Source organism: Rhipicephalus sanguineus, chromosome 2, assembly GCF_013339695.2.
Source record: "Rhipicephalus sanguineus isolate Rsan-2018 chromosome 2, BIME_Rsan_1.4, whole genome shotgun sequence".
NCBI lineage: Eukaryota > Metazoa > Arthropoda > Arachnida > Ixodida > Ixodidae > Rhipicephalus > Rhipicephalus sanguineus.
Window position 1 is genome coordinate 172054531 of NC_051177.1, and position 21209 is coordinate 172075739.

Consider the following 21209-nt stretch of genomic DNA (forward strand, 5'->3'; position numbering starts at 1 on the left):
GCATCCGTAGACAGCGCAGCGTTTCCTCGCGTAGCGTGACGGACTCATCGTCCCGAAGGGCGACAGCACGCCGGCCGTGCGCTGGCAAAACACAGTCACTGAAACGGTTCCGATGGCTGCGATGGGCTATATTACCTTCTGCCAAGTACCACGACTAGAAAACAACGCTTATGCGAGGAAATCACCTACGGACGACATGCACAAACCTACTGCGCAAAAACGAGCGACGCCATTTGCATCTGAAAATGCTCAAAACCGTTGGCCCATGTTACCTGACTGCCTGCATGTGCCCGCTGTTTCTGAAAATAAACGAAAAAAATTGGCCACTCAACCACATACCCAAGACTAAAGTTTGATTAAAGTAATCTACTAATTTAATTCGTGACAAATAAAATTAAAACTAAGTGTAAATAAACGTTTTAAATAATTTCTTGTGTTTCATTATTTGAGCCCCCTCACCTAGTAGCGCTTAATCGTCACGCGGGTGTCGATGTTTGTCGCAATAGGTTCCGAACCACTTTTTCGTTCCGACTTTCGCGACCTATTTAGATTGACCTTGGTTCATCTGCGTACTTTCCCTTGCCGCTTTTAGTCTCGGTCGCAGTATAACACACGGGGAGAGCGAATAGAGAGACAAAATTGAAACGTATAATGCTTCTCCTCAAGGCAAGAGAAAATGTAGTGTAAGACCTTTTTCCAAAGAAATGTACCGCGCGGGAAGCGACCCGCAATCCCCGGTTGTGGAGACCGATGCCTTATCCGGGGGGTGTGTTAGGCCATGAGGGCGATGTTTGGATGGGTTCATCTGCTTACTTTCCACTGCCGCTTTAGTGTCCGGTCGCAGTATAACACACAGTGGAGAGGAAATAGAGAGACGAAATGAAAACATATATGCTTCTCCTCAAGCAAGGAAAATGTAGTGTAAAACCTTTTTCCAAAGAAATGTACCCTCGGCGGGAATCGAACCCGCAATCCCCGGTTGAGGAGACCGATGCCTTATCCGTTAGGCCATGAGGGCGATGTTTGGATGGTTCATCTGCGTACTTTCCACTGCCGCTTTTAGTGTCGGTCGCAGTATAACACACAGTGGAGAGGAAATAGAGAGACGAAATGAAAACATATATGCTTCTCCTCAAGCAAGGAAAATGTAGTGTAAAACCTTTTTCCAAAGAAATGTACCCTCGGCGGGAATCGAACCCGCAATCCCCGGTTGAGGAGACCGATGCCTTATCCGTTAGGCCATGAGGGCGATTTTTGGATGGTTCATCTGCGTACTTTCCACTGCCGCTTTTAGTGTCGGTCGCAGTATAACACACAGTGGAGAGGAAATAGAGAGACGAAAATGAAAACATATATGCTTCTCCTCATCAAGGAAAATGTAGTGTAAACCTTTTTCCAAAGAAATGTACCCTCGGCGGGAATCGAACCCGCAATCCCCGGTTGAGGAGACCGATGCCTTATCCGTTAGGCCATGAGGGCAATGTTTGGATGGTTCATCTGCGTACTTTCCACTGCCGCTTTTAGTGTCGGTTGCAGTATAACACACAGTGGAGAGGAAATAGAGAGACAAAATGAAAACATATATGCTTCTCCTCAAGCAAGGAAATGTAGTGTAAAACCTTTTTCCAAGAAATGTACCCTCGGCGGGAATCGAACCGCAATCCCCGGTTGAGGAGACCGATGCCTTATCCGTTAGGCCATGAGGGCATGTTTGGATGGTTCATCTGCGTACTTTCCACTGCCGCTTTAGTGTCGGTCGCAGTATAACACACAGTGGAGAGGAAATAGAGAGACGAAAATGAAAAACATATATGCTTCTCCTCAAGCAAGGAAAATGTAGTGTAAAACCTTTTTCCAAAGAAATGTACCCTCGGCGGGAATCGAACCCGCAATCCCGGTTGAGGAGACCGATGCCTTATCCGTTAGGCCATGAGGGCGATGTTTGGATGGTTCATCTGCGTACTTTCCACTGCCGCTTTTAGTGTCGGTCTGCAGTATAACACACAGTGGAGAGGAAATAGAGAGACGAAATGAAAACATATATGCTTCTCCTCAAGCAAGGAAAATGTAGTGTAAAACCTTTTCCAAAGAAATGTACCCTCGGCGGGAATCGAACCCGCAATCCCCGGTTGAGGAGACCGATGCCTTATCCGTTAGGCCATGAGGGCGATGTTTGGATGGTTCATCTGCGTACTTTCCACTGCCGCTTTTAGTGTCGGTTGCAGTATAACACACAGTGGAGAGGAAATAGAGAGACGAAATGAAACATATATGCTTCTCCTCAAGCAAGGAAAATGTAGTGTAAAACCTTTTTCCAAAGAAATGTACCCTCGGCGGGAATCGAACCCGCAATCCCCGGTTGAGGAGACCGATGCCTTATCCGTTAGGCCATGAGGGCGATGTTTGGATGGTTCATCTGCGTACTTTCCACTGCCGCTTTTAGTGTCGGTTGCAGTATAACACACAGTGGAGAGGAAATAGAGAGACGAAATGAAAACATATATGCTTCTCCTCAAGCAAGGAAAATGTAGTGTAAACCTTTTTCCAAAGAAATGTACCCTCGGCGGGAATCGAACCCGCAATCCCCGGTTGAGGAGACCGATGCCTTATCCGTTAGGCCATGAGGGCGATGTTTGGATGGTTCATCTGCGTACTTTCCACTGCCGCTTTTAGTGTCGGTTGCAGTATAACACACAGTGGAGAGGAAATAGAGAGACAAAATGAAAACATATATGCTTCTCCTCAAGCAAGGAAAATGTAGTGTAAAACCTTTTTCCAAAGAATGTACCCTCGGCGGGAATCGAACCCGCAATCCCCGGTTGAGGAGACCGATGCCTTATCCGTTAGGCCATGAGGGCGATGTTTGGATGGTTCATCTGCGTACTTTCCACTGCCGCTTTTAGTGTCGGTTGCAGTATAACACACAGTGGAGAGGAAATAGAGAGACGAAATGAAAACATATATGCTTCTCCTCAATCAAGGAAAATGTAGTGTAAAACCTTTTTCCAAAGAAATGTACCCTCGGCGGGAATCGAACCCGCAATCCCCGGTTGAGGAGACCGATGCCTTATCCGTTAGGCCATGAGGGCGATGTTTGGATGGTTCATCTGCGTACTTCCACTGCCGCTTTTAGTGTCGGTTGCAGTATAACACACAGTGGAGAGGAAATAGAGAGACAAAATGAAAACATATATGCTTCTCCTCAGCAAGGAAAATGTAGTGTAAAACCTTTTTCCAAAGAAATGTACCCTCGGCGGGAATCGAACCCGCAATCCCCGGTTGAGGAGACCGATGCCTTATCCGTTAGGCCATGAGGGCGATGTTTGGATGGTTCATCTGCGTACTTTCCACTGCCGCTTTTAGTGTCGGTTGCAGTATAACACACAGTGGAGAGGAAATAGAGAGACAAAATGAAAACATATATGCTTCTCCTCAAGCAAGGAAAATGTAGTGTAAAACCTTTTTCCAAAGAAATGTACCCTCGGCGGGAATCGAACCCGCAATCCCCGGTTGAGGAGACCGATGCCTTATCCGTTAGGCCATGAGGGCGATGTTTGGATGGTTCATCTGCGTACTTTCCACTGCCGCTTTTAGTGTCGGTTGCAGTATAACACACAGTGGAGAGGAAATAGAGAGACAAAATGAAAACATATATGCTTCTCCTCATCAAGGAAAATGTAGTGTAAAACCTTTTTCCAAAGAAATGTACCCTCGGCGGGAATCGAACCCGCAATCCCCGGTTGAGGAGACCGATGCCTTATCCGTTAGGCCATGAGGGCGATGTTTGGATGGTTCATCTGCGTACTTTCCACTGCCGCTTTTAGTGTCGGTTGCAGTATAACACACAGTGGAGAGGAATAGAGAGACGAAATGAAAACATATATGCTTCTCCTCAAGCAAGGAAAATGTAGTGTAAAACCTTTTTCCAAAGAAATGTACCCTCGGCGGGAATCGAACCCGCAATCCCCGGTTGAGGAGACCGATGCCTTATCCGTTAGGCCATGAGGGCAATGTTTGGATGGTTCATCTGCGTACTTTCCACTGCCGCTTTTAGTGTCGGTTGCAGTATAACACACAGTGGAGAGGAAATAGAGAGACGAAATGAAAAACATATATGCTTCTCCTCAAGCAAGGAAAATGTAGTGTAAAACCTTTTTCCAAAGAAATGTACCCTCGGCGGGAATCGAACCCGCAATCCCCGGTTGAGGAGACCGATGCCTTATCCGTTAGGCCATGAGGGCGATGTTTGGATGGTTCATCTGCGTACTTTCCACTGCCGCTTTTAGTGTCGGTTGCAGTATAACACACAGTGGAGAGGAAATAGAGAGACGAAATGAAAACATATATGCTTCTCCTCAAGCAAGGAAAATGTAGTGTAAAACCTTTTTCCAAAGAAATGTACCCTCGGCGGGAATCGAACCCGCAATCCCCGGTTGAGGAGACCGATGCCTTATCCGTTAGGCCATGAGGGCGATGTTTGGATGGTTCATCTGCGTACTTTCCACTGCCGCTTTTAGTGTCGGTTGCAGTATAACACACAGTGGAGAGGAAATAGAGAGACGAAATGAAAACATATATGCTTCTCCTCATCAAGGAAAATGTAGTGTAAAACCTTTTTCCAAAGAAATGTACCCTCGGCGGGAATCGAACCCGCAATCCCCGGTTGAGGAGACCGATGCCTTATCCGTTAGGCCATGAGGGCGATGTTTGGATGGTTCATCTGCGTACTTTCCACTGCCGCTTTTAGTGTCGGTTGCAGTATAACACACAGTGGAGAGGAAATAGAGAGACGAAATGAAAACATATATGCTTCTCCTCAAGCAAGGAAAATGTAGTGTAAAACCTTTTTCCAAAGAAATGTACCCTCGGCGGGAATCGAACCCGCAATCCCCGGTTGAGGAGACCGATGCCTTATCCGTTAGGCCATGAGGGCAATGTTTGGATGGTTCATCTGCGTACTTTCCACTGCCGCTTTTAGTGTCGGTTGCAGTATAACACACAGTGGAGAGGAAATAGAGAGACAAAATGAAAACATATATGCTTCTCCTCAAGCAAGGAAAATGTAGTGTAAAACCTTTTTCCAAAGAAATGTACCCTCGGCGGGAATCGAACCCGCAATCCCGGTTGAGGAGACCGATGCCTTATCCGTTAGGCCATGAGGGCGATGTTTGGATGGTTCATCTGCGTACTTTCCACTGCCGCTTTTAGTGTCGGTTGCAGTATAACACACAGTGGAGAGGAAATAGAGAGACGAAATGAAAACATATATGCTTCTCCTCAAGCAAGGAAAATGTAGTGTAAAACCTTTTTCCAAAGAAATGTACCCTCGGCGGGAATCGAACCCGCAATCCCCGGTTGAGGAGACCGATGCCTTATCCGTTAGGCCATGAGGGCGATGTTTGGATGGTTCATCTGCGTACTTTCCACTGCCGCTTTTAGTGTCGGTTGCAGTATAACACACAGTGGAGAGGAAATAGAGAGACGAAATGAAAACATATATGCTTCTCCTCAAGCAAGGAAAATGTAGTGTAAAACCTTTTTCCAAAGAAATGTACCCTCGGCGGGAATCGAACCCGCAATCCCCGGTTGAGGAGACCGATGCCTTATCCGTTAGGCCATGAGGGCGATGTTTGGATGGTTCATCTGCGTACTTTCCACTGCCGCTTTTAGTGTCGGTTGCAGTATAACACACAGTGGAGAGGAAATAGAGAGACGAAATGAAAACATATATGCTTCTCCTCAAGCAAGGAAAATGTAGTGTAAAACCTTTTTCCAAAGAAATGTACCCTCGGCGGGAATCGAACCCGCAATCCCCGGTTGAGGAGACCGATGCCTTATCCGTTAGGCCATGAGGGCAATGTTTGGATGGTTCATCTGCGTACTTTCCACTGCCGCTTTTAGTGTCGGTTGCAGTATAACACACAGTGGAGAGGAAATAGAGAGACGAAATGAAAGCATATATGCTTCTCCTCAAGCAAGGAAAATGTAGTGTAAAACCTTTTTCCAAAGAAATGTACCCTCGGCGGGAATCGAACCCGCAATCCCCGGTTGAGGAGACCGATGCCTTATCCGTTAGGCCATGAGGGCAATGTTTGGATGGTTCATCTGCGTACTTTCCACTGCCGCTTTTAGTGTCGGTTGCAGTATAACACACAGTGGAGAGGAAATAGAGAGACGAAATGAAAACATATATGCTTCTCCTCAAGCAAGGAAAATGTAGTGTAAAACCTTTTTCCAAAGAAATGTACCCTCGGCGGGAATCGAACCCGCAATCCCCGGTTGAGGAGACCGATGCCTTATCCGTTAGGCCATGAGGGCGATGTTTGGATGGTTCATCTGCGTACTTTCCACTGCCGCTTTTAGTGTCGGTTGCAGTATAACACACAGTGGAGAGGAAATAGAGAGACGAAATGAAAACATATATGCTTCTCCTCAAGCAAGGAAAATGTAGTGTAAAACCTTTTTCCAAAGAAATGTACCCTCGGCGGGAATCGAACCCGCAATCCCCGGTTGAGGAGACCGATGCCTTATCCGTTAGGCCATGAGGGCAATGTTTGGATGGTTCATCTGCGTACTTTCCACTGCCGCTTTTAGTGTCGGTTGCAGTATAACACACAGTGGAGAGGAAATAGAGAGACGAAATGAAAACATATATGCTTCTCCTCAAGCAAGGAAAATGTAGTGTAAAACCTTTTTCCAAAGAAATGTACCCTCGGCGGGAATCGAACCCGCAATCCCCGGTTGAGGAGACCGATGCCTTATCCGTTAGGCCATGAGGGCGATGTTTGGATGGTTCATCTGCGTACTTTCCACTGCCGCTTTTAGTGTCGGTTGCAGTATAACACACAGTGGAGAGGAAATAGAGAGACAAATGAAAACATATATGCTTCTCCTCAAGCAAGGAAAATGTAGTGTAAAACCTTTTTCCAAAGAAATGTACCCTCGGCGGGAATCGAACCCGCAATCCCCGGTTGAGGAGACCGATGCCTTATCCGTTAGGCCATGAGGGCGATGTTTGGATGGTTCATCTGCGTACTTTCCACTGCCGCTTTTAGTGTCGGTTGCAGTATAACACACAGTGGAGAGGAAATAGAGAGACAAAATGAAAACATATATGCTTCTCCTCATCAAGGAAAATGTAGTGTAAAACCTTTTTCCAAAGAAATGTACCCTCGGCGGGAATCGAACCCGCAATCCCCGGTTGAGGAGACCGATGCCTTATCCGTTAGGCCATGAGGGCGATGTTTGGATGGTTCATCTGCGTACTTTCCACTGCCGCTTTTAGTGTCGGTTGCAGTATAACACACAGTGGAGAGGAAATAGAGAGACGAAATGAAAACATATATGCTTCTCCTCAAGCAAGGAAAATGTAGTGTAAAACCTTTTTCCAAAGAAATGTACCCTCGGCGGGAATCGAACCCGCAATCCCCGGTTGAGGAGACCGATGCCTTATCCGTTAGGCCATGAGGGCGATGTTTGGATGGTTCATCTGCGTACTTTCCACTGCCGCTTTTAGTGTCGGTTGCAGTATAACACACAGTGGAGAGGAAATAGAGAGACAAAATGAAAACATATATGCTTCTCCTCATCAAGGAAAATGTAGTGTAAAACCTTTTTCCAAAGAAATGTACCCTCGGCGGGAATCGAACCCGCAATCCCCGGTTGAGGAGACCGATGCCTTATCCGTTAGGCCATGAGGGCGATGTTTGGATGGTTCATCTGCGTACTTTCCACTGCCGCTTTTAGTGTCGGTTGCAGTATAACACACAGTGGAGAGGAAATAGAGAGACAAAATGAAAACATATATGCTTCTCCTCAAGCAAGGAAAATGTAGTGTAAAACCTTTTTCCAAAGAAATGTACCCTCGGCGGGAATCGAACCCGCAATCCCCGGTTGAGGAGACCGATGCCTTATCCGTTAGGCCATGAGGGCGATGTTTGGATGGTTCATCTGCGTACTTTCCACTGCCGCTTTTAGTGTCGGTTGCAGTATAACACACAGTGGAGAGGAAATAGAGAGACAAAATGAAAACATATATGCTTCTCCTCATCAAGGAAAATGTAGTGTAAAACCTTTTTCCAAAGAAATGTACCCTCGGCGGGAATCGAACCCGCAATCCCCGGTTGAGGAGACCGATGCCTTATCCGTTAGGCCATGAGGGCGATGTTTGGATGGTTCATCTGCGTACTTTCCACTGCCGCTTTTAGTGTCGGTTGCAGTATAACACACAGTGGAGAGGAAATAGAGAGACGAAATGAAAACATATATGCTTCTCCTCAAGCAAGGAAAATGTAGTGTAAAACCTTTTTCCAAAGAAATGTACCCTCGGCGGGAATCGAACCCGCAATCCCCGGTTGAGGAGACCGATGCCTTATCCGTTAGGCCATGAGGGCAATGTTTGGATGGTTCATCTGCGTACTTTCCACTGCCGCTTTTAGTGTCGGTTGCAGTATAACACACAGTGGAGAGGAAATAGAGAGACGAAATGAAAACATATATGCTTCTCCTCAAGCAAGGAAAATGTAGTGTAAAACCTTTTTCCAAAGAAATGTACCCTCGGCGGGAATCGAACCCGCAATCCCCGGTTGAGGAGACCGATGCCTTATCCGTTAGGCCATGAGGGCGATGTTTGGATGGTTCATCTGCGTACTTTCCACTGCCGCTTTAGTGTCGGTTGCAGTATAACACACAATGGAGAGGAAATAGAGAGACGAAATGAAAACATATATGCTTCTCCTCAAGCAAGGAAAATGTAGTGTAAAACCTTTTTCCAAAGAAATGTACCCTCGGCGGGAATCGAACCCGCAATCCCCGGTTGAGGAGACCGATGCCTTATCCGTTAGGCCATGAGGGCGATGTTTGGATGGTTCATCTGCGTACTTTCCACTGCCGCTTTTAGTGTCGGTTGCAGTATAACACACAGTGGAGAGGAAATAGAGAGACAAAATGAAAACATATATGCTTCTCCTCATCAAGGAAAATGTAGTGTAAAACCTTTTTCCAAAGAAATGTACCCTCGGCGGGAATCGAACCCGAAATCCCCGGTTGAGGAGACCGATGCCTTATCCGTTAGGCCATGAGGGCGATGTTTGGATGGTTCATCTGCGTACTTTCCACTGCCGCTTTTAGTGTCGGTTGCAGTATAACACACAGTGGAGAGGAAATAGAGAGACGAAATGAAAACATATATGCTTCTCCTCAAGCAAGGAAAATGTAGTGTAAAACCTTTTTCCAAAGAAATGTACCCTCGGCGGGAATCGAACCCGCAATCCCCGGTTGAGGAGACCGATGCCTTATCCGTTAGGCCATGAGGGCAATGTTTGGATGGTTCATCTGCGTACTTTCCACTGCCGCTTTTAGTGTCGGTTGCAGTATAACACACAGTGGAGAGGAAATAGAGAGACAAAATGAAAACATATATGCTTCTCCTCAAGCAAGGAAAATGTAGTGTAAACCTTTTCCAAAGAAATGTACCCTCGGCGGGAATCGAACCCGCAATCCCCGGTTGAGGAGACCGATGCCTTATCCGTTAGGCCATGAGGGCGATGTTTGGATGGTTCATCTGCGTACTTTCCACTGCCGCTTTTAGTGTCGGTTGCAGTATAACACACAGTGGAGAGGAAATAGAGAGACGAAATGAAAACATATATGCTTCTCCTCAAGCAAGGAAAATGTAGTGTAAAACCTTTTTCCAAAGAAATGTACCCTCGGCGGGAATCGAACCCGCAATCCCCGTTGAGGAGACCGATGCCTTATCCGTTAGGCCATGAGGGCAATGTTTGGATGGTTCATCTGCGTACTTTCCACTGCCGCTTTTAGTGTCGGTTCGCAGTATAACACACAGTGGAGAGGAAAATAGAGAGACGAAATGAAAACATATATGCTTCTCCTCAAGCAAGGAAAATGTAGTGTAAAACCTTTTTCCAAAGAAATGTACCCTCGGCGGGAATCGAACCCGCAATCCCCGGTTGAGGAGACCGATGCCTTATCCGTTAGGCCATGAGGGCGATGTTTGGATGGTTCATCTGCGTACTTTCCACTGCCGCTTTTAGTGTCGGTTGCAGTATAACACACAGTGGAGAGGAAATAGAGAGACGAAATGAAAACATATATGCTTCTCCTCAAGCAAGGAAATGTAGTGTAAAACCTTTTTCCAAAGAAATGTACCCTCGGCGGGAATCGAACCCGCAATCCCCGGTTGAGGAGACCGATGCCTTATCCGTTAGGCCATGAGGGCAATGTTTGGATGGTTCATCTGCGTACTTTCCACTGCCGCTTTTAGTGTCGGTTGCAGTATAACACACAGTGGAGAGGAAATAGAGAGACGAAATGAAAACATATATGCTTCTCCTCAAGCAAGGAAAATGTAGTGTAAAACCTTTTTCCAAAGAAATGTACCCTCGGCGGGAATCGAACCCGCAATCCCCGGTTGAGGAGACCGATGCCTTATCCGTTAGGCCATGAGGGCAATGTTTGGATGGTTCATCTGCGTACTTTCCACTGCCGCTTTTAGTGTCGGTTGCAGTATAACACACAGTGGAGAGGAAATAGAGAGACAAAATGAAAACATATATGCTTCTCCTCATCAAGGAAAATGTAGTGTAAACCTTTTTCCAAAGAAATGTACCCTCGGCGGGAATCGAACCCGCAATCCCCGGTTGAGGAGACCGATGCCTTATCCGTTAGGCCATGAGGGCAATGTTTGGATGGTTCATCTGCGTACTTTCCACTGCCGCTTTTAGTGTCGGTTGCAGTATAACACACAGTGGAGAGGAAATAGAGAGACAAAATGAAAACTATATGCTTCTCCTCAAGCAAGGAAAATGTAGTGTAAAACCTTTTTCCAAAGAAATGTACCCTCGGCGGGAATCGAACCCGCAATCCCCGGTTGAGGAGACCGATTCCTTATCCGTTAGGCCATGAGGGCGATGTTTGGATGGTTCATCTGCGTACTTTCCACTGCCGCTTTTAGTGTCGGTTGCAGTATAACACACAGTGGAGAGGAAATAGAGAGACAAAATGAAAACATATATGCTTCTCCTCAAGCAAGGAAAATGTAGTGTAAAACCTTTTTCCAAAGAAATGTACCCTCGGCGGGAATCGAACCCGCAATCCCCGGTTGAGGAGACCGATGCCTTATCCGTTAGGCCATGAGGGCAATGTTTGGATGGTTCATCTGCGTACTTTCCACTGCCGCTTTTAGTGTCGGTCGCAGTATAACACACAGTGGAGAGGAAATAGAGAGACGAAATGAAAACATATATGCTTCTCCTCAAGCAAGGAAATGTAGTGTAAAACCTTTTTCCAAAGAAATGTACCCTCGGCGGGAATCGAACCCGCAATCCCCGTTTGAGGAGACCGATGCCTTATCCGTTAGGCCATGAGGGCATGTTTGGATGGTTCATCTGCGTACTTTCCACTGCCGCTTTTAGTGTCGGTTCGCAGTATAACACACAGTGGAGAGGAAATAGAGAGACGAAATGAAAACATATATGCTTCTCCTCAAGCAAGGAAAATGTAGTGTAAAACCTTTTTCCAAAGAAATGTACCCTCGGCGGGAATCGCACCCGCAATCCCCGGTTGAGGAGACCGATGCCTTATCCGTTAGGCCATGAGGGCGATGTTTGGATGGTTCATCTGCGTACTTTCCACTGCCGCTTTTAGTGTCGGTTGCAGTATAACACACAGTGGAGAGGAAATAGAGAGACGAAATGAAAGCATATATGCTTCTCCTCAAGCAAGGAAAATGTAGTGTAAAACCTTTTTCCAAAGAAAGTACCCTCGGCGGGAATCGAACCCGCAATCCCCGGTTGAGGAGACCGATGCCTTATCCGTTAGGCCATGAGGGCAATGTTTGGATGGTTCATCTGCGTACTTTCCACTGCCGCTTTTAGTGTCGGTTGCAGTATAACACACAGTGGAGAGGAAATAGAGAGACAAAATGAAAACATATATGCTTCTCCTCAAGCAAGGAAATGTAGTGTAAAACCTTTTTCCAAAGAAATGTACCCTCGGCGGGAATCGAACCCGCAATCCCCGGTTGAGGAGACCGATGCCTTATCCGTTAGGCCATGAGGGCAATGTTTGGATGGTTCATCTGCGTACTTTCCACTGCCGCTTTTAGTGTCGGTCGCAGTATAACACACAGTGGAGAGGAAATAGAGAGACGAAATGAAAACATATATGCTTCTCCTCAAGCAAGGAAAATGTAGTGTAAAACCTTTTTCCAAAGAAATGTACCCTCGGCGGGAATCGAACCGGCAATGCCCGGTTTAGGAGACCGATGGCTTATCCGTTAGGCCACGACGACCTTTTTTTTTCTTTATTGCTTTTTACAACCACAACCAAAATGATCACATACAGAATACGTACACTTTATAAAAACACTAGCTTCAGCTTGGCCAGTGCGTATGCTTTAAAAAGGCTTCACAGAAGCCAATTGATCAAGTACAGGTAGCAGCTCGGGATGTTCCGGCTGTGCTTTGAACGAGTCTCGTGTGTAGAACATACTTTCAACAAAATAGTCTCTTGCTGAGTGCGCCTTTATATGAGCATGTCGGATATCTATTCTTGTCTTCCATACACTATGCATGCAAAGCAACATTAACATGTCGCTCGGCACTTCCCCTGTACCTGCACATGGAAGAAAGCGAATTCCGCAAGCGCTAATAGGTAATTATTTTTGTAATGTCCGTAGTAGAACATCCCACAAGAATACAGCATCGTGGCAATCGAGGAAAAAAAACATGGTTGATCCCTCCGTCATAGGAAACGGGATAACACGAAAGTAAAGCGTGCCCTTACAGAAGTAACTGAATGTTTACTGTGCATTGATATAAGAGAGTTGGCACAATGTATAATGATGTCTGGCAGCTAACGGCACCGCTTAACGTGTATGCACCCACTTTGATGATTGGTGGTGCATCTCCATCCCGACGACTGACGTTCATGTTAAATGATTAAACAAATCCTTGTGGTAGCTGTAGTAGTCAACGGTGAAAGCGTAATCAAAGAACAAGGTGTGATAGCCAGAAGAGCGTCGCATATTGGACGCAGAACTTGGTCGCCATCCCGCGGCAGGTTAAATTGTGATTGAACACCACGGCCGGACTAAAGGGAAACGCAAAGCGCGTCGGGCCGCCCCGGTAGCCCGGCCGCGACATTTCTCTGGGCGATCGCGTGAGCGGGGAACGCGCTGTTACAGCCAGGTGACGCAGGCGCGCGTCGCAGCGCTATTAAAGACGACAGTCTTTCTTGGGATACTTAAATGAAGAAATTTTGGTCTGTCTGTCTTTCTGTTTGTCGGCACGTCACTCGATTCAGCCTCCCGGCCAAAGTTGAACCACTTGCTTACCGCCCACCCAGCTTGAACTGGTACGGCTGTTCATACTTCTGAACGTTGTCGATCAAAAAGTAAATATTACGCATATCTGAGGCTCAACATCAGTAGGTAAGTATTAGATGGTGTGTTCCTTTAGTAGAAAATACATAGATACGTAATTCTAAAGGCCCTAGTTTCTTAAGCTGCGCTGAAACTGCGGATGCGCTCAACACGCGACGCGTCGACGAAAGCCCTCTGCCACGGAGGAAAGAAATAACCTTCCTCTCCGTGCCCTCTGCACAAGCTCGTTCCCGACGTAGAGCGTAGAATTACTGCATACGCTACCTTTAGGTAGCAGAGTTGCGCATCTGTCTTCCAAACGCCGCTAGCAACCATGCGTTGCGGAGAAGCTGACGCTGGGGCCAAGTTTTGTATTTCTCGATGGCGCCGCTGCAGTGAACTGGATTGACACTAGTCATTCACATTAAAGTAAATCACCGGCCTTCGACACGCCAAACATGTCGACCGGTGACCCGGTAGGCACGTCGCCTGAAAAAACGGAGCGAGTCTTCGCGACATAGCCATGGTTGCTAGCCACACCTACGCGCAACTCTGCTTCCCATAGGTAGCATATACAGTAACTCTAACGCAGCGCTCCTCTATCGTCTTTCGACGACATTTGCAGCGAAGCACGCAGATACGCGGCCAATTTTTTTTTGGTTTGGATTAACGTGATGCTATCATTGGATGCTATGAGCGAGGCCAACGCTTTTACCACGCTTGGGCCAATGTCGCCACCTCGCGGTGTGTTAAGGCATTTACAAAATTGAACGTGTATTGAAAACGCGCCGAATGGGACGGATGTGTAACGCGTTGCAGGTGCTAATCTCGGAGGCCATAGTAATGACGAATTACTTTACTTACCGCTCCCAGAGGGCAACACCACCCCGCCGACCGGGAGAGTTGTAGATATAAAAGGCGCGTTTGTAAAGCCTCTAGTCTGTGACCGTGGCGCATTGGATAGCGTGTCCGGCATCTGTTGCTGCGGATCGAGCGGTCTGTGTTCGATGCCCGGTGACGGAACCTTTTTTTCTTTGCCATCTGATCCTGCACCTTTTTTCGACGCCATTTCCGTGACGGAAATACGTCATTAAAATATTGGTGGACCCCGGCATAAAAACAGTTTGGTGTTAATATGCTCTATAGTTTGTGGTTTCCCGCATATTAAACAGTTCACTGACCAGGGCACAAAGAGCCCTTTACTTTGTAACCATGGCAATACAGGGAGAGTGCCGGTATGCACCTGAATAAAGAACGTTTTGACTGTGGGACTAACCGGCATTCCTTTAACACGCTTTAACACATCGCGCTCAGGACCCAACCTGTAAAGAGCTCGATAGAATGGTACTGGCAAACACACATCCCGAAGATCACGATAAAATTTCTCTTTGGTGACATCAGACAAGTATTCATAAGAAAATATTTCCTTAAGCAGGTGTGTAGACGAAAAAACTTCACGCAAATAAGGACTCGGCTGTCCAGCCTCAAAAAAAAGGACGACACAAAATAATAATAATAATAACAATAATAATAATAATAATAATAATGATAATAATAATAATAATAATAATAATAATAATAATAATAATAATAATATCTGGGGTTTAACATCCCAAAACCACGATATGATTATGAGGGACGCCGTAGTGGAGGGCTCCGGAAATTTCGACCACCTGGGGTTCTTTAAAGTGCACCTACAGCTAAGTACACGGGCCTCAGACATCTTCGCCTCCATCGAACACAACAGAATCGGGTAGGTGATTCTGCAATCGCGCTTGGATCACAGTTCTCAAAAAATTATCAGTTTGATCCCGAACAAAAACGAATCTGCTCACCAGCTGTTTAAAGAACAGATGCAATAGCCCTAGACCGCCATTTTTCGCCTTATGAAATAAACTGCACAGGCTCGTGCGCTCCCACTGCCATCCCCATATAAAGGTCGCGAATAGTCAGTGCATTTTCTGAACCGAAGTTCGGGTCATGGTTAACACTTGCAAAACATAAAAAACTTTGGCAATCAAGAATACATTGCAAGCAGACGCTCTTGCACACGTTAAGAAATGGCGGCCACCCCACTTATCGGTACAATTTTTGATGCGTTTGTTTTCCTTGCACCAGTAAACCGTAGTATTCCGGTAATGATCTAAAGGAACGCCTAGGTACTTTCCCCGTGTGATTTTCCGATTCATATTACAATAAACCTCAGGTGTGCTCTGCCAATTACCATGCCAAAAACCAAGGCACTTTGGCCAACTGATTGCACTACCGGTCGTTGCGCAGAAATACGTAGCTATTCTTATAACTTCTTGCACACTTTCTTTGTCAATGCAGAATACGGCAATATCATCAGCATAGGCTGATATGCTGGTTTTGCTACTCTAAAACAAATGCCCTCTTACACTAGGGGCTGCAAGCATACGTAAACAAAATGGCTCCAAGTAAACCGCGAAAACAAGAGGCGACAGAGCACATCCTTGTTTCACGCTCGAGCGCACTGGAATAGGAGCATTTAATTCTTTATTGATTACTAACTTAGCCGTACACTCATAGTACACCATTTTAACACCTTCGGTAATAACAGATCCAACATTCACATGCTCCAACAATAAAAAGAAAACTTCGTGTACAACTTTTTCAAACGCTTCTTACAGATCTAGCTGAATCATGGCCACGCGGTCATGCATTGCGTCACAGCATTCCAGGATACTTCTGGCTGTGTACGCTTGTGAAGATGGTTCTGCCTTTAATACCCCATGTCTGATGCGGGCCGACTAGGGATGTGATAACACTTTGGAGCCGTCTAGCTAACACCTTCATGTATATTTTATAGTCGGTGTTGGTCAGACTAATGGGCCGATAGGACTTTACTGAAAGTAACTTTGCAGGATCATCAGTTTTGGGGACCAATACTACGTGAGCAGTCCTAAATGAGTGAGGTACCTGTTTCTTCTCATAGCATTCTGTGATAACTCGATGTAATGCCACTGCCATTTCAGTCTTAAAAATGCTTTTATATACCAGCACCCAGGCCATCCGGCACCGGTGACTTGCCGTTACTTAGACCGTCTATAGCTGCTTCAATTTCCGTCACCGCAATTTCTGCTTCTAATGACTCCCTATCAGAATCTTCCAATTTTGGCTTAAGAGCCAGAAAGTCCTCTTTGAAGCGCTTGGGGTCGTTAATTTTATTGCTAAGAAGTTCCGTGTAAAACTCAACAAACGTAAGATTTATCCCTTCACGGTCTCGTGTAATGTGACTGCGATACCGTATTTCAGTTTTCTCTTTGTTTCGTGCATGTATCTTTTCTTCACTGAGCGCCCATCAACAGTAGTTCAGTGCGTGCTCTTATCATTGCTCCGCGATACTTATCTTCGTCGATGAATTCGACCTTTGCTTTCACCTCCTTTATTTCTTTTTTGAACTTTCCCGGCACTTCGTTTTCTACTCTTAACATGTAGTCCAGCTCACTTTGTAAATGCTTCTCTTGTTGCCTTTCCTTGTGGCGTAATACACAGGCTCTTTCGATGGCAACCCAACAAACGCTGCTTGTTGGGCGAGTTGGAACAAGTCAGTCATAATGGTATTTAGCGCAGACAGTAGACAAAGGACAAAGGAGAGGACGTGGACGCAGCGCATTCTTCCAACTAAAATTTATTCGAGAAGAACACACATATATATACAGACCAGGTGATCAAGAAAAAGAGAAAAAAGACGAGAAGAAAAAACCTGAGAGTAAAAGGAAAAGTATATACAAGCAAAGAATATGCCCGCTTGTAAAAGAATAACATGTCAGCGCTATGCCGCGGTACGCCCCGTCCCTACGTCGTGTCAGAAACAAAAATTCTTTAGTTGGAAGAATGCGCTGCGTCCACGTCCTCTCCTTCGTCCTTTGTCTACTGTTTGCGCTAAATACCATTACGACCGATGGCAACCATCTTTACGTCACACTTAACTGCTCCCACACCGACATGAAGTTGTTGGTTTCTAAACGAAGGACATTTGTAAGACATTCTTTGGTTTTCGTGGCAAATACTTCATCTTGCAGTAGCTTTTTATTAAATTTCCATAGAAACCAATTAAACATCGCAGCCTTTCGTTTTTCGCCAATGTTAACCGTGACCATACAATGATCACTAAAACTAAGATGCTGCGTTTCATAGGATGAACCATAGAGGTACCAACTTCGCCGACAAATATATTCTGTCTAAACCTCGCATGCCACTGACCTTGAAATGCGTGTACCGTACTTTGCCCTCTCGCGTCATTACGTAACCGACATCTTCCATTCTCTCTAGGTCCTATTGCGCTCAACAACTCTGCGCTTCTATCACGCGCACTGATGTTCGTCGTTTTATCTTCAGCTCTACAGACGCAATTATAGTCTCCTAGAAACACAACCACGCTTTCTGTTTTTAAAAAACCCTCAACCGCCCTAAAAAAATCTTCCCATTCGTGCGTTCTGTTCGGTGCATAAATGCACACGGCACGCCAAGGCATTCAAGAAAAATTACACCATTTCCCGCTAAAGGGGACCACGAGGCGATGCGAAGCCGGAGCACTTGCACGATCGCGTTTCGTTGGCATTCGTTGGGCATGCTACCGACCTCGCGTCGTGGAACGCGAAGAGGAACGCTACGCGCGTCTTGTCTTCCCTCTAGCCTGGCCGTTAATTCTCACAGGGCAAGCGGGGAACGCGGTCGACAGGCGTGCGAGAGTGGGGCAGCGTAGGAGAGGAGAGAGAGGGGGAGGGGACGCGCAGCGCATGCGCTGGTGCTCATCGCGGCGTTGCGCAGGAGAGAATTTCGGCATGTCTAGCCCGCGTTTCAGAGGAAGAGTGGAAAGGGGGAGGGGAGATGGGGAGGAGAGAGGGGAAGGGGAGAGGGGAAGTGCAGAGGGAAAGGGAGAGGATATAGTGGAGAGGGGAGGGGAGAGGGTGAGGGTATGCGCATGCGCAGTAAGGGTGGTCACGCCGCACACCACCACCACCACCACCGGATTGAACTCCGCCATAAGATACTTCGCATCTAAAGAATAAAATCACACACAACCAGCCTACTGCTATCGCAGGTGGACACATTTTCAGCAACTGCGATGCTACTACGAATGAAAACGACGCAATCTCCTGACCGCCCCGCAGCATGACAAACGCATACATTGTACCTGGGGCGAAAAACTTGGACCATTTGCTCCGTTTGTTTTCACTTTCCATTTTAGTTACTTGTGCAGCCAGAAGGTCTACGTCGTTTTAGGGGCGAAGCTCCTTAAAGCGGCACCCGTTAGTCCCCGTCGTAGTGCGTAACCAGTCTTAACGCTAGTACCAGATCTTGACCTCCAAGGTGGTGCCGGTGGGAGATTTCTCCTGTGTGTTGTTGAACAATAAAAAATTCGCAGCGTGCGCGTTAACTAAAAGCCGACTTCTTCTGTCTCTCGTTCCCCATTAGCAGCTATTGGCATGTTCCAGTAGGAAAAGTTAGTAGAAGTAGAAGTGTAAGTGTTAGCTAAAAGCCGACTTCTTCTGTCTCTCATTCCCATTAGCAGCCATTGTTTACCTCCAAGGTAGTGCCTGGTGAGATTTCTCCTGTGCGTGATTAAACAATAAAAATTTTGTTCAAAACGCCGTTGATTGATGAAATAAACCAACGAAAGACGCCAGATGTTTTCTAAAAGCAAGACGAAAAGACGCCAGATGTTTATAAAGCAAAACGAAAAGACGCCAGATGTTTTCTAAAGCAATGGTTTTCTAAACAATGAAAATTCACAGCGTACATGCAAAATAAAGTGAGCTGCAAGTCGTCATAACTCTCATCGAACCTTTAGTATAAACGCGCCCGATCTCACGTCGGTGATGATGTACTGGGCAGAATTCACGGAAGATTCACGGTTTACCGATGGACCTCCGCAGCTTCGCACACTCATCATCATTCACTCCGTGGATATGCTGTGATTTTTTTCAAAAGAATGCGACTAATCTGGCATTGCCTTCTGCGTGAACATAGTCCCCTTGCATTCAACGTCGCAACGCGCATGCTAGTGTTAAAGTTAGTCGCCATTTCATGGTGGTTGCTTGGCCGGGTGTCCTACGCACGTCGTAGCAGTGGGTACTTGTGCTCCTCGTGGAGAGCCTCTGGAACGTCTCCTCCGCTATGGCGGAGGCGGCGTTGTGGTCTCCCCACAGTCAGGCGGCAAGTTTGGCTTTGGCTTCAAGGTAGGCCGCCGACCAGTCACTGTCTTTGTTGGAGGTTCTCCGGTGCCTGACGTGCCCACGTTTCCAGTGCTGTCCAATGCCTCGCGAGCCCGATTTGAAGCGATGCCTCCTGCCGCAGTCATCTCGACGTCCGTTGTTCCCGGGCCGACCTCTCGCGCAGCTGCCGATGACTTGCTCGCGGCTTTCGCGTCGTCGTCTCCTGCTGTATACTCTGCCTTCGTTCCTGGCGCAACAAGGGGCTTGTCGCTTTCACTGGTCCCTTCCTGTGCGGCTCCTGAAGAAGGTTCAAGGGGCTTTACAGGCATTTCCACATTGTCGTCCTCCCTGCTCGCTTCTTCGGCGTCCGCGGCGTCCATCAGGTGCTCAGAGACTTCATCCGTTCGGCTTGGCCCGGTAACGCTGGCGTATGACCGCACGCAGTGAGAGTCATAGTGGCCATAGCGACGACCAACCCCACAACGCAGCATGCGGCAGTCCCGTCGAATGTGCCCGATGCCACGACATCGAAGGCAGAGTGGCGCTCTGCCAGGAATGACGACGAGCACTATGTCTTCCGCAACACGCAGTTGGTGTGGCAGGTCGTCCACAGTAAAGCCCGCATGCAGTTTCAATCTTTCCGAGCGGGTATTTGAACCTTTGTCACTGCAACCCTGGGCCTTCCACTTGTCTCTGCTTATTTCGGTTATTTTTCCGAACGGCGACAAGGCAACTCGCACATCTTCGTCCGGCACGCCATGAAGCAGCCAGTATAGTCTTCAGCCACACACCATGGTCACGGGGGTCAATCACCATACAGCAATGGTCCTTGACGTCGAATGACTCCGCCGCCAACATCTTCTTTTTTGCTTTCATCATCCTTGAACGTCCCTGCCCACAGGTGATTCATTTGGTATGCCCCAAGGGCGACCACTTCCGACAGCAGCGAAAGATGAGCAAGGCTGTCTCGGACATGTGATCTGGCTTTTAAATTGCCATTAAAAAAACCGTGTTCAAAACAGAACCACCTGAAGGCAATTGAGGCAGAACAACCTGGAAATCTTCGCCTGGCTTTTCGGTACACCTCATACCGCGGCCCACAAGGGCCGCTGAAACCGCCCCTACACGGGAGCACATGATAGCACGTCCGTTCACTGTCGTTGCCGGAAGTGGAATCCCGTTAGGCCATGGCGACGATATTTGGATAGTCATCTGCGTACTTTCCATTGCCGCTTTCACTCTCGGTCGCAGTATAACACACAGTGGAGAGGAAATAGAGAGATGAAATGCAAACAAATATGCTTCTCTTCAAGCAAGGAAAATGTAGTGGAAAAGCTTTTTGCAAAAAAATGTACCCTCGGCGGGACTAGAACCCGCAATGCCGGTTTAGGAGACCGATGCCTTATCGTTAGGCCACGAGGGCGATGTTTGGATGGTTCATCTGCGTACTTTCATTGCCGCTTTCACTCTCGGTCGCAGTATAAACAGTGGAGAGGAAATAGAGAGACGAAATGCAAACAATTATGCTTCTCTTCAAGCAAGGAAAATGTAGTGGGAAATATTTTTGCAAAAAATATGTACCCTCGGCGGATCGAACCAGCAATCCCCGGTTTAGGAGACCGATGCCTTATCCGTAGGCCACGAGG

General features: G+C 47.0%; 41 non-coding genes across 41 annotated transcripts; all 41 read right to left on the reverse strand.

Annotated features, from left to right (window-relative positions):
- Positions 1-945: 945 nt before the first annotated feature.
- Trnar-ccu (transfer RNA arginine (anticodon CCU)) lies at positions 946-1018 on the reverse strand. The gene has a single exon. It is a non-coding gene; the product is annotated as a tRNA-Arg (tRNA).
- Positions 1019-1176: 158 nt separating this feature from the next.
- Positions 1177-1249, reverse strand: Trnar-ccu (transfer RNA arginine (anticodon CCU)). The gene has a single exon. It is a non-coding gene; the product is annotated as a tRNA-Arg (tRNA).
- A 157-nt stretch (positions 1250-1406) lies between these two features.
- On the reverse strand, positions 1407-1479 carry Trnar-ccu (transfer RNA arginine (anticodon CCU)). Its single transcript has one exon. It is a non-coding gene; the product is annotated as a tRNA-Arg (tRNA).
- Positions 1480-2095: 616 nt separating this feature from the next.
- Trnar-ccu (transfer RNA arginine (anticodon CCU)) lies at positions 2096-2168 on the reverse strand. The gene has a single exon. It is a non-coding gene; the product is annotated as a tRNA-Arg (tRNA).
- Positions 2169-2325: 157 nt separating this feature from the next.
- Trnar-ccu (transfer RNA arginine (anticodon CCU)) lies at positions 2326-2398 on the reverse strand. The gene has a single exon. It is a non-coding gene; the product is annotated as a tRNA-Arg (tRNA).
- Positions 2399-2555: 157 nt separating this feature from the next.
- Positions 2556-2628, reverse strand: Trnar-ccu (transfer RNA arginine (anticodon CCU)). Its single transcript has one exon. It is a non-coding gene; the product is annotated as a tRNA-Arg (tRNA).
- A 157-nt stretch (positions 2629-2785) lies between these two features.
- Positions 2786-2858, reverse strand: Trnar-ccu (transfer RNA arginine (anticodon CCU)). Its single transcript has one exon. It is a non-coding gene; the product is annotated as a tRNA-Arg (tRNA).
- A 158-nt stretch (positions 2859-3016) lies between these two features.
- On the reverse strand, positions 3017-3089 carry Trnar-ccu (transfer RNA arginine (anticodon CCU)). The gene has a single exon. It is a non-coding gene; the product is annotated as a tRNA-Arg (tRNA).
- Positions 3090-3245: 156 nt separating this feature from the next.
- Positions 3246-3318, reverse strand: Trnar-ccu (transfer RNA arginine (anticodon CCU)). The gene has a single exon. It is a non-coding gene; the product is annotated as a tRNA-Arg (tRNA).
- A 158-nt stretch (positions 3319-3476) lies between these two features.
- Positions 3477-3549, reverse strand: Trnar-ccu (transfer RNA arginine (anticodon CCU)). The gene has a single exon. It is a non-coding gene; the product is annotated as a tRNA-Arg (tRNA).
- Positions 3550-3706: 157 nt separating this feature from the next.
- Positions 3707-3779, reverse strand: Trnar-ccu (transfer RNA arginine (anticodon CCU)). The gene has a single exon. It is a non-coding gene; the product is annotated as a tRNA-Arg (tRNA).
- Positions 3780-3936: 157 nt separating this feature from the next.
- Positions 3937-4009, reverse strand: Trnar-ccu (transfer RNA arginine (anticodon CCU)). The gene has a single exon. It is a non-coding gene; the product is annotated as a tRNA-Arg (tRNA).
- A 159-nt stretch (positions 4010-4168) lies between these two features.
- Positions 4169-4241, reverse strand: Trnar-ccu (transfer RNA arginine (anticodon CCU)). Its single transcript has one exon. It is a non-coding gene; the product is annotated as a tRNA-Arg (tRNA).
- A 158-nt stretch (positions 4242-4399) lies between these two features.
- Trnar-ccu (transfer RNA arginine (anticodon CCU)) lies at positions 4400-4472 on the reverse strand. The gene has a single exon. It is a non-coding gene; the product is annotated as a tRNA-Arg (tRNA).
- A 157-nt stretch (positions 4473-4629) lies between these two features.
- Positions 4630-4702, reverse strand: Trnar-ccu (transfer RNA arginine (anticodon CCU)). The gene has a single exon. It is a non-coding gene; the product is annotated as a tRNA-Arg (tRNA).
- A 158-nt stretch (positions 4703-4860) lies between these two features.
- On the reverse strand, positions 4861-4933 carry Trnar-ccu (transfer RNA arginine (anticodon CCU)). Its single transcript has one exon. It is a non-coding gene; the product is annotated as a tRNA-Arg (tRNA).
- A 388-nt stretch (positions 4934-5321) lies between these two features.
- Positions 5322-5394, reverse strand: Trnar-ccu (transfer RNA arginine (anticodon CCU)). Its single transcript has one exon. It is a non-coding gene; the product is annotated as a tRNA-Arg (tRNA).
- Positions 5395-5552: 158 nt separating this feature from the next.
- On the reverse strand, positions 5553-5625 carry Trnar-ccu (transfer RNA arginine (anticodon CCU)). The gene has a single exon. It is a non-coding gene; the product is annotated as a tRNA-Arg (tRNA).
- Positions 5626-5783: 158 nt separating this feature from the next.
- Trnar-ccu (transfer RNA arginine (anticodon CCU)) lies at positions 5784-5856 on the reverse strand. Its single transcript has one exon. It is a non-coding gene; the product is annotated as a tRNA-Arg (tRNA).
- A 158-nt stretch (positions 5857-6014) lies between these two features.
- On the reverse strand, positions 6015-6087 carry Trnar-ccu (transfer RNA arginine (anticodon CCU)). The gene has a single exon. It is a non-coding gene; the product is annotated as a tRNA-Arg (tRNA).
- Positions 6088-6245: 158 nt separating this feature from the next.
- Trnar-ccu (transfer RNA arginine (anticodon CCU)) lies at positions 6246-6318 on the reverse strand. The gene has a single exon. It is a non-coding gene; the product is annotated as a tRNA-Arg (tRNA).
- Positions 6319-6476: 158 nt separating this feature from the next.
- On the reverse strand, positions 6477-6549 carry Trnar-ccu (transfer RNA arginine (anticodon CCU)). The gene has a single exon. It is a non-coding gene; the product is annotated as a tRNA-Arg (tRNA).
- A 158-nt stretch (positions 6550-6707) lies between these two features.
- Trnar-ccu (transfer RNA arginine (anticodon CCU)) lies at positions 6708-6780 on the reverse strand. The gene has a single exon. It is a non-coding gene; the product is annotated as a tRNA-Arg (tRNA).
- Positions 6781-6937: 157 nt separating this feature from the next.
- On the reverse strand, positions 6938-7010 carry Trnar-ccu (transfer RNA arginine (anticodon CCU)). Its single transcript has one exon. It is a non-coding gene; the product is annotated as a tRNA-Arg (tRNA).
- A 157-nt stretch (positions 7011-7167) lies between these two features.
- Trnar-ccu (transfer RNA arginine (anticodon CCU)) lies at positions 7168-7240 on the reverse strand. Its single transcript has one exon. It is a non-coding gene; the product is annotated as a tRNA-Arg (tRNA).
- Positions 7241-7398: 158 nt separating this feature from the next.
- On the reverse strand, positions 7399-7471 carry Trnar-ccu (transfer RNA arginine (anticodon CCU)). Its single transcript has one exon. It is a non-coding gene; the product is annotated as a tRNA-Arg (tRNA).
- Positions 7472-7628: 157 nt separating this feature from the next.
- On the reverse strand, positions 7629-7701 carry Trnar-ccu (transfer RNA arginine (anticodon CCU)). The gene has a single exon. It is a non-coding gene; the product is annotated as a tRNA-Arg (tRNA).
- Positions 7702-7859: 158 nt separating this feature from the next.
- On the reverse strand, positions 7860-7932 carry Trnar-ccu (transfer RNA arginine (anticodon CCU)). Its single transcript has one exon. It is a non-coding gene; the product is annotated as a tRNA-Arg (tRNA).
- A 157-nt stretch (positions 7933-8089) lies between these two features.
- Trnar-ccu (transfer RNA arginine (anticodon CCU)) lies at positions 8090-8162 on the reverse strand. Its single transcript has one exon. It is a non-coding gene; the product is annotated as a tRNA-Arg (tRNA).
- Positions 8163-8320: 158 nt separating this feature from the next.
- On the reverse strand, positions 8321-8393 carry Trnar-ccu (transfer RNA arginine (anticodon CCU)). The gene has a single exon. It is a non-coding gene; the product is annotated as a tRNA-Arg (tRNA).
- A 158-nt stretch (positions 8394-8551) lies between these two features.
- Trnar-ccu (transfer RNA arginine (anticodon CCU)) lies at positions 8552-8624 on the reverse strand. The gene has a single exon. It is a non-coding gene; the product is annotated as a tRNA-Arg (tRNA).
- Positions 8625-8781: 157 nt separating this feature from the next.
- On the reverse strand, positions 8782-8854 carry Trnar-ccu (transfer RNA arginine (anticodon CCU)). The gene has a single exon. It is a non-coding gene; the product is annotated as a tRNA-Arg (tRNA).
- A 388-nt stretch (positions 8855-9242) lies between these two features.
- Positions 9243-9315, reverse strand: Trnar-ccu (transfer RNA arginine (anticodon CCU)). The gene has a single exon. It is a non-coding gene; the product is annotated as a tRNA-Arg (tRNA).
- Positions 9316-9471: 156 nt separating this feature from the next.
- Positions 9472-9544, reverse strand: Trnar-ccu (transfer RNA arginine (anticodon CCU)). The gene has a single exon. It is a non-coding gene; the product is annotated as a tRNA-Arg (tRNA).
- Positions 9545-9934: 390 nt separating this feature from the next.
- Trnar-ccu (transfer RNA arginine (anticodon CCU)) lies at positions 9935-10007 on the reverse strand. Its single transcript has one exon. It is a non-coding gene; the product is annotated as a tRNA-Arg (tRNA).
- A 157-nt stretch (positions 10008-10164) lies between these two features.
- On the reverse strand, positions 10165-10237 carry Trnar-ccu (transfer RNA arginine (anticodon CCU)). The gene has a single exon. It is a non-coding gene; the product is annotated as a tRNA-Arg (tRNA).
- Positions 10238-10395: 158 nt separating this feature from the next.
- Trnar-ccu (transfer RNA arginine (anticodon CCU)) lies at positions 10396-10468 on the reverse strand. The gene has a single exon. It is a non-coding gene; the product is annotated as a tRNA-Arg (tRNA).
- Positions 10469-10624: 156 nt separating this feature from the next.
- Positions 10625-10697, reverse strand: Trnar-ccu (transfer RNA arginine (anticodon CCU)). Its single transcript has one exon. It is a non-coding gene; the product is annotated as a tRNA-Arg (tRNA).
- Positions 10698-11085: 388 nt separating this feature from the next.
- On the reverse strand, positions 11086-11158 carry Trnar-ccu (transfer RNA arginine (anticodon CCU)). The gene has a single exon. It is a non-coding gene; the product is annotated as a tRNA-Arg (tRNA).
- A 618-nt stretch (positions 11159-11776) lies between these two features.
- On the reverse strand, positions 11777-11849 carry Trnar-ccu (transfer RNA arginine (anticodon CCU)). The gene has a single exon. It is a non-coding gene; the product is annotated as a tRNA-Arg (tRNA).
- Positions 11850-12006: 157 nt separating this feature from the next.
- On the reverse strand, positions 12007-12079 carry Trnar-ccu (transfer RNA arginine (anticodon CCU)). Its single transcript has one exon. It is a non-coding gene; the product is annotated as a tRNA-Arg (tRNA).
- Positions 12080-21209: the final 9130 nt, after the last annotated feature.